This window comes from Sardina pilchardus, chromosome 11 (assembly GCF_963854185.1).
Source record: "Sardina pilchardus chromosome 11, fSarPil1.1, whole genome shotgun sequence".
Lineage (NCBI taxonomy): Eukaryota > Metazoa > Chordata > Actinopteri > Clupeiformes > Clupeidae > Sardina > Sardina pilchardus.
In genome coordinates, this window is record NC_085004.1 from 405,001 (window position 1) to 415,000 (window position 10,000).

Genomic DNA, 10,000 nt, shown 5'->3' on the forward strand with positions numbered 1-10,000 from the left:
CTCGATGAGCTCTTTCTAACTGAGTTATATATATATCACCTGAAAGCTCTCGATGAGCTCTTTCTAACTGACAAAATTATAGAAGTAAAATATTTATAAATATAAAGTTATTGAACAAAAACCAAAGGTCTTTAACTGTCAACATATAGAAACAGTTCGATTTGTTTTGGCTCTCCTGTAGAGTTGGTGAAAATGTCACATACGCCCTCTTCTCAGCTCTCGTATGTATGTATGGAACAATGTATGTTGATGTTGAAGGATGTATGCATGGAACAATGTATGTTGATGTTGAAGGATGTCGTAATAAACGAATGATCAGAATCAATCAGCTGTTGGCCAGATGCATTATTATGAATTATGAATATGTGTGGCCATCAGTGGGTCAATACTACAATAAATAAACTTTCCAATATGCATAAGTGACACATATACTGTATGTGTTTAAAACGATTACACTTTACTGACACAACACAGTGTGTCAGAATAACACATTATTGTGTCAATATATGTGACACATCTAATGTGTTGAGTTAAAATTGACACAAAATGTGTTATTCTGACACACTGTGTTGTGTCAGTAAAGTGTAATAGTTTTAAACACATACAGTATATGTTATATATATATATACTGTATATATATATATATATATATGTTGACACACTGGGCCAGATGTACTAAGACAGCGCTAATAGCGAGTTTTTGTATGCGCAAAATGCGAACGCTGTGCTTTGTTATATTGCGTGGAATTTACTAAGCCGTCACTTCATTACGTTAACTGCGTTCAGTGCCGCCCGTCCCCGCCCCCAAACGCTAATTGCGCGTGCAGAGCTGAACCACAAGCGCAGTTGAATATTGCAACATTAAAAATAATCAAAGTTTAGCGATCTTACATGATACAAAGATGTCAACGAACAGCAACAGACAGAGTAGGCCTAGTAGTTCTTACAATCCACCTTAAAAAAAATACTTGAACTATTTACTGCACATAGACTAGGGCTATGACTTAATACTTAGTCTAACAGATTGAGAAGTGTCGGATATGTCGTGAAAGAGATAATACGATATTAGAGAGGCAAACGAAAGTTAAGGTTGCTTTTGACATAGTACAATGAAGAAAACTGATACTCTGAATACTGATTCAGCTGTCTCTAAAAGTTTTTCTAAGTGACGCAGTCAACCGCAATTTGGATTACACCTGCTTTTAGCAGGCGGAAGTTTTTCAAGGCAAAATAGACGTGCGCTGTTTTCATACATATGGCGGAATACTAAATCAATCGCTATTAGCACCTCTCCTCCCCTGTACTTGCGCGTTACACCCATTTTCAGCTGATCTGCCCAGGAATTAATACGCATGACACAGAAAAGCGCAAATAGCCATTCTCAGCTCCCACGGCAGGCAGTCTGCGCGTTTCCCTCATTGCGGCCTATTTGTACATACCATCGCCATGCTATCACGTGCACGTCACGCCTAAAATGGGCGCAAAACGTTAGTACATCTGGCCACACTGTGTTGTGTCAGTAAAGTGTAATAGTTTTAAGCACATACAGTATATGTTATATATTATATATATATATATATGTTGTCCCGAGCACACACATCAGATGTGTTGAAATTCTACACAATTTGTGTCATTTTTAAGACATTACTTCTCAGAGTGTACACACACACACACACACACACACACACACACATACACACACTCTCATACACGCACACAACAAAATATGCACTCACACATATCAGCAAACACACACACACACAACTATGTCTGTATGAGCAATACTAGAGCTTCATGTGTGAAGCCTACCATACACTGACAGACTTTGACAAGATTTGGGAAAGATTGTAGTCTAATGAGTAAAGCTTGAATGAGGGGCATTAGTTAAAAGACTACAATCTTCCAAGAATCTTTCCCAAATCTTGTCAAAGTCTGTCAGTGTAAGGTATGCTTAACTTGACATCTAATAAGCCGTAAAGACTCAGACTCACACACATTCACACAGACAGCCTAAAGTCCCTTTCACACACACTCACTCACACACACTTAAACACACAGCCTAAAGTTCCTCTCACACTCACACACACTTAAACACACAGCCTAAAATTCCTCTTACACTCACACACACTTACACATACTCACACAAACACAGCCTAAAGTCCCTCTCACACTCACACACACTTAAACACACTTAAACACACAGCCTAAAGTCCCTGTGTGTGTGGCTATGAGTATGTGTCTATGAGTGTGTGTGTGTGTGTGTGTGTGTGTGTGTGTGTGTGTGTGGCTATGAGTGCATGTTGGTGAGTGTGTGTGTGTTTGTGTGGCTATGAGTGTGTGTCGATGAGTGTGTGTGTTTGGTTGTTTTGTCTGTGAGTGTGTGTACTGTACATGTCTATGACTGCATGTGTGAGAGTGTAACTGTGTGAATGTCAGCATCTGAGTGTGAATGTGTGTGTGTCAGTGCGTTTGGGTTCGTGAGTGTGTGTGTGAGTGAGAGTGAGATTCTGATTCTGAGTGTGTGTATGTGTGTGCGTGTGTGTATGTGTGTGAATGTGCAGTATGTGTGTGCATGTATGTGTTCAAGACTACGTGTGTGTGTGCATGTATGTTTACAAGACTGTGTGTGTGTGTGTGTGTGCGTATGTGTGTGTGTGTGTGTGTGTGTGTGTGTGTGTGTGTGTGCGTGTGCATGCTGTGAGCTGGGCTGTGAGCAGGAACATTCTCAATCTGTTTGGTAAATGCAGAACCAGGAGGCAGAGAGAAGGATAGAGAGAGAGAAAGAGAGAGAGAGAGAGAGAGAGAGAGAGAGAGAGAGAGAGAGAGAGAGAAAGAGAGATGGATAGAGGGAGAGAAAGAGAGAGAGAAAGAGAGATGGATAGAGTGAGAGAAAGAGAGAGGGATAGAGAGAGAGAAAGAGAGAGAGAGAGTGATAGAGAGAAAGAGGGATAGAGAGAGATAAAGAGAGAGGGATAGAGTGAGAGAAAGAGAGAGGGATAGAGAGAGAGAAAGAGAGAGTGATAGCAAGAGAGGGAAAAAGAGAGTGATAGTGAGAGAGAAAGAGAGAAGGATAGAGAGAGAAAAAAAGAATGATGGAGAGAGAGAGCTAGAGATGGTTGGAGAGGGAGAGAGAGGGATGAGAGGGAGAGAGGGAGAAACAGAACAGAGCAGATGAACGTGTGTAGGAGTCGGAGGGAAATGGACGGATGAGTGTCCTCTCTTCTTTCTTCACCTCCGCTCCATCACTCGCTCCCTGCTCCACATCACAATCTCAACACTGACAAGGAACATGAGTGAGTGGGGATCTGTGTGTGTGTGTGTGTGTGTGTGTGTGTGTGTGTGTGTGTGTGTGTGTGTGTGTGTGTGTGTGTGATAGAGCGAGTATGCGTGCTTGCGTGCATGTGTGTGTGTGTGTGCTTGGGGGAATTATGTCCTATGTGAATGTGTGTGTGTTTTCTAAAAGCTCAGCTGAGAGACACACAGACATACACACACTCACACACTCACTCTCTCACACAAACACATACACACACTCGCTCACACAAACGCAAACACACACACTCACTCTCTCACACAAACCCACACACTCACTCGAGGTGCTTCATAAGATTCAAATTGCTACTCAGGATATGTGGATAGGGTCTTTGCACCTGCACATATTTACAACTCACCGCTACATTTCTGCCTTTCAAGTGTTCGTTTTTTTACAAAAGAGAGTAACGCAAGAAACAAACTCATTTAAATTTCAGTAATTGTAATTGCGTTACTTGATTAAAAAAATACTTAGTTACATGCTTGTTACTGCTAAAAGTAGTGGAATTACAGTAATGCGTTACTTTGTAACGTGTCACCCCCAACACTGGTCACCCCCTAATCGCGGGGTTGACCAGTTCCTTTACACTAAGCCCGCCTCGGCAATAAGACTACCCCTCGAGACGGGTTCATTGCCGGGGTGGGCTGACTGATTCATCATTCATCACTTTAGCTACAGGATACAGCAGCATCATTCATCACCATAGCTACAGGATACAGCAGCATCATTCATCACTTTAGCTACAGGATACAGCAGCATCATTCATCACCATAGCTACAGGATACAGCAGCATCATTCATCACTTTAGCTACAGGATACAGCAGCATCATTCATCACCATAGCTACAGGATACAGCAGCATCATTCATCACCATAGCTACAGGATACAGCAGCATCATTCATCATTCGTCATTATCATCGTTGCAAGATCAATTAGGTTTGCACTGTGTTCTGTAACTATGGCCATGTAGCTAGGTACGGCCAACATCCTCACACATGTTTCAGCGCTGCATGCTACTAGTGGCCAAGACCACTGCAGGAGAAGCACCACATCCTCAGGTATATTACGTGTGTGTGTGTGTGTGTGTGTGTGTGTGTGTGTGTGTGTGTGCAGGAGAAGTACCACATCCTCAGGTATATTACGTGTGTGTGTGTGTGTGTGTGTGTGTGTGTGTGTGTGCAGGAGAAGTACCACATCCTCAGGTATATTACGTGTGTGTGTGTGTGTGTGTGTGTGTGTGTGTGTGTGTGTGTGTGTGTGTGTGTGCAGGAGAAGTACCACATCCTCAGGTATATTACGTGTGTGTGTGTGTGTGTGTGTGTGTGTGCAGGAGAAGCACCACATCCTCAGGTATATTACGTGTGTGTGTGTGTGTGTGTGTGTGTGTGTGTGTGTGTGTGTGTGTGTGCAGGAGAAGTACCACATCCTCAGGTATATTACGTGTGTGTGTGTGTGTGTGTGTGTGTGTGTGTGCAGGAGAAGTACCACATCCTCAGGTATATTACGTGTGTGTGTGTGTGTGTGTGTGTGTGTGTGTGCAGGAGAAGCACCACATCCCCTAAGCAACTGAAGCGTGAGTTGAAGCCCCCACCAGACGTTCTGTCTCAGAGCGAACAGAACAAACTGTAGCCAGGTGTGCAGTGGAGGATACGCTGCCATTAGCTACCGTTCACTAGTTGCCAAAATAGCGGTCAGAGAAGAGGTAGCCCTACCGTGTAGAGAGGCGTTTTCGACATATACGGTATTTGTGTTGATCCACTATATAAACATAATATCTACACACATGGCATTTGATCCACTATATAAACACAATATCTACACACATGGCATTTGATCCACTATATCAGGGGTCTCAAACTCAAATGAGCTGGGGGCCACTGTAACCAACATCAACTGGTTGGGGGGCCGCATAGGTTGCCACTCTCTCCCCCCCCCCCCCCCCCCCCGAATTATGCACCTCTCAGTAAATACTGAATGTTGAACATATTTGAGCAGTTTTACTTCACTTTTTTTTGTCATTTCCCCTACATAAGAAATCAACAGCAAAACAGTCAAATGCAAACCAACAACAGTAAACTATGGCTGCGCCAACTAGGCTACTAACACAAAGCTTTTGTATACAATGAAGTAGCCTGGTCAAATCAGTGCCTGTCAAGTGACTTTGTAGTTTTTCAGCTGTCTGTACGGGGTCCAGGACACTATCATCTCAATTACCACTGGCACCTCCATTTATCTTGGGCAGAGGGTCGAAGCATGGTAGCCGGTTAGAAAACACTGTCGTTCACTCAAAAGACGCACCTTCACAGACGCACCCAGATCACTGTCAATTACGATCGATCATAATCTCCAAAAGGCAGACATACTTCAGAATCAGATATGTGAATAACAGACCCAAGACCTCATCAAACGTGATTTTTTGTTTCGACATTTGATGTATTTCTGCTTCAGTTTGTGCAAAACTATGGCCTGCATGCATCGCTTCCGCGTCATTACAAACCGCACGTCTCCTGCGTGTAGTTTGTAATGAGGGGGCTAGTTCGTGAAAACGTTGCTTGAATCGAAACACTTGATGTCTAGCAGGTGGAGTCTAGGCTACAAATGAGATTTGTCACCGTACCTCCCGTCTGTTTTAACCCGCGTCGTTTATCGCATAAAAAATACCCTCAAGGGGCGACTTATAGGCTACATTATTATTTTGACAAGAAGTTGCGGGCTGGAACATGTTGCAAGTAAACAATTGCTAATTCGTGATGCTGTCACGAACCTGAGCTATGGTAGCGCAGCCATAGAGCCCAGCCCACGATTGTTACAAAATATAAAATGCCCAGATGCATCTACGCGGGCCGCACTAACATTAAGCTTCGACTTCAGCCCGGGGGCCGCAAAATATCGTCTCGCGGGCCGCAATTGGCCCGCGGGCCGCGAGTTTGAGACCCCTGCATTATATAAACACAATATCTACACACATGGCATTTGATTGGAGGCGAATTTCACTTTGTCCCACAACAACATCAACATAGTTTAGATTTGTGTTCATTACCTCCGCCAAGGAGCTTATGTTTTCATCAGGGACCGGCGTTTGTTTGTCTGTCTGTCTGTTTGTCTGTTTGTTAGCAAGATAACTCAAAAAGTGATGGATAGATTTCGATTCAATTTTCAGGGAAGGCCTAAAATGGTCCAAGGAACAAACGATTAAAATTTGGGAGTGATCCGGATCACCATCTGGATCCAGGAGGTGCTTCTGTTTTTGTTTGGCAGAGGTCTGCGCTCTCTGAGTGCTTTTCTAGTTGTGTTGCGGTAATAATGGAATGCAGTATGTGGCCATTTCATTACAATATTCAGATTGATCATATCATTGAACATCCACGTGTATTCTAAGTTCCGTTAAAGAGGGGTGGAGGTGGGTCACATTTGAGCATTTAAACATGTACTTGAAAGTAACGCAATAGTTACTTTCTGATGTAACTAGTTACTTTAATAATGTGTAACTGAGTAACTGATTAAGTTACTTTTTGAAAGAAATGACTAGTAACTGCAACTAATTACTTTTTAAGTAACTTGCCCAACACTGTCCCCACACACACACTCCATACATCACCATCTCTCTCTCTATAGCCCCTTTCCCACAAGACTTCTAGAAGTCACCCGGACATATTTACCCGTACATTTCCTGTACATGGGACCTCAAAAAGAAATTCTGATGCATGTAAGTCAATAGCGGAATTAAATTATTATTTTGTTCCCGTTTGAATTGGGTCATAAATAACACATATGCTGTTCCTGAATTTTTTTCGTACCGATAACGTAACAATCTAGCGGGTAGAAGCTTGATACTGATAAGATATTTGAGGGAGCACTTAACAAACTACAGCAACGTCACCTCTCAACGTCGAGGTGCGGGAACAGAGCATCACGGCCATTAGCTGTTGACGATTGTTAGCTGCTAATCGAGTTAGCAGCTAAGTCAACTATAAGTTAATTTCATGTGCACATATCTCCCACATGATAAGTTTTATCCAGCTACTCCTGCTATTTTGGTCTTTCGGGAACCACTGAGGAGCAAAACAAACAGGCATACTGAGTTTAGCACAAACTAACGTTAGCGATATTGCTTGCAAAGGTACTAGTGTTGAAATTTGGAGGGACAATGACAGTGACGTGACTTATGCGACAATTTTAGTCTGTTATCCAAACGTTATTTTAACAGCATTTATCTGGAAGATATCTATCCCCTCTCATGTTAAAAGATTGAAGCTTAAGGTCCCATGGGGAAAACAGAAGGGGAAAAATCATGGCCTGACTTACGAGCTCTATTCACATAGCAGGTGCGAAAGCCAATTTGAGAGGCCATCGATAGCATACTAGCCTATTCATCAAATGACCAAAGCCATCAAACTATTAAATTCCTTTAGGCTATTCATGTTGCTTTAGGCTTTTCATGTTCATGTTCATGTGACAATGTTTGCAAGGATAATCCTGCCTGTCCCGCAACAAACACAACGTGATTGCAGTTTAAATTGCTATTGTACGTACACAACAAAACGTCACTGTTTTCTGTACTCCGATGTTCTCGTCTGTGTTCGTACCATAGGTTCGTACTCGTAGGGCAATGTTTATCGTTACCATGGCAATTTGTACTTTCGGTATGCCCCCCTCTCTACCCAGAACTGTGCCGGCCGCGTTCCCACCTAAGCGCACCCGGGTAACATCTAGAAGTAGTACTAGGGGGCTAGTAGGGTGAGTTCCGGGTAAGAAAATACCCGAGTTTTGCGTTCCCACATACAGCCACCCGTTTGATATCCGTTTGACATCCGGATGTCTAGCTCATGTGGGAAAGGGATTTCTCTCTCTCTTTCTCACACACACACACACACACACACACATACACACACACACACACACACACACACACACATACACACACAGAAACACTGGCATCTTCAGGGCACATATATCATTGATAGTTTGTTGATGGCTAGTACCGTATAAGGAAACTGTAGCTAGTTCTATAATATTCATCAGTAGCTTCATCAATATTCATCAATACATGTTTATAGAATATTAATCGTTAATATTTAAATATTTTACAGAACAGCAAGCAGGCTGGTGGGGACCTGCCAAAATTCCATATAATGATGCCACAGGCTCTCCCTACACACACACACACACACAGGCTCTCCCTAAACACACACACACACACACACACACACACACACACACAGGCTCTCCCTAAACACACACACACACACACACAGGCTCTCCCTACACACACACACACACACACACACACACACACACACACACACACACACACACATCCCATCCATGAGCAAGGCTGCAGCTGCTGGTGGCCCTAACTATGGCTTGCTTGATTCTGCAGTGAGAAACAGAAATACCTCTTCACCATCCGTGTGTGTGTGTGTGTGTGTGTGTGTGTGTGTGTGTGTGTGTGTGTGTGTGTGTGAGAACCAGAAATAGCACTTCTTCAGTCCACTTACAGCATGTTCCGCACATGTGCCTAATGAGCGCACTTCAGCACCTTGGACAGCGTTCCAGTTGAGCTACAGCAACAGCACAACATGCGCTCAACTAGCAATAATATTGCTGTCCCACAAACATAGTTACTCTAACACACACACACACACACACACACACTAACATACTCATACTCTCTCTCTCTCTCTCTCTCTCTCTCTCTCACACACTCACACACACAAACACACACACACACACACACACACACACACACACACACACATATTCATTGGTCTTCTTTATAAATCTCCTCATCCTGCTCACTTGGTTGCTTTTTAACACATCCTTCTATTCTTTCACCCAAACAGACAGAGGGAGAGAGAGAGAGAGAGAGAACGAGAGAGGTAGAGAGAGAGAAGGAGAGAGGCGGAGAGAGAGAATTAGCTCTTGGGCTAGAGAAATGAGAGATATTTGTGCTTCTCTCACACACACTCACACACACACACCAGTCTCCTAACACGCGGAGAGTGATGGACCTGTGACACATGCTTAGCGGTGGGCTTGTCTCGCCTATAGTGCACGCAAATCCTCGAGGCCCTTTTGGCTTGCTTCTCGCGCACACCGGCGCTCCGTATCATGTTGCATAGGTGTGTGTGTGTGTGTGTGTGTGTGTGTGTGTGTGTGTGTGTGTGTGTGTGTGTGTGTGTTGCCGCTTTGTCATGTTGCACAGGTGTTCTGTCGGATAAAGACGTTCAGCGAGCGCGCGTGTATGAGTCAAGTCCAAATAGGCAGCTCGCGGTTATTGACTGCAGCAGAGAGAGCCGCGAGGCTAACGTGTAGAATCCTTCAGCGCTGGCGCGAGATCGAATTCAGATGCGACGCTAATTTTCTCACGGCTCACACGGCAGCCCGCATACAGGTCCGGTTTCACGCGGAGGAAAACACGTTCACATTAATGTTGTGCTTCTGAGAGAGGGACGCACACACACACAAACACGCACATCACATCCTCTAAGCGGCACGCTCTGGCGGGAGACGACCTGTCCGCGCGGGATCTTCCTCCAGCAAACCAGAGAAGCTGCAGTCGAGTTACCGGGATGGCATCTCACGGTGCGGCTCCTCGCGCAGCAGACGGCTGAGTCCCGGTCTCTCGCGCAACAGGGTGATAACAGCACTAACTTTCACACGTGCACTCGCACATCTGCGACTGCT

The 10,000-nt window shown here is 44.1% G+C and overlaps 1 protein-coding gene across 1 annotated transcript in view; it reads right to left on the reverse strand.

Annotated features, from left to right (window-relative positions):
* LOC134095698 (glutamate receptor 1-like) overlaps window positions 1–10,000 on the reverse strand; it is a 50,003-nt gene that overhangs the window by 39,532 nt on the left and 471 nt on the right. The window lies entirely within an intron of this gene.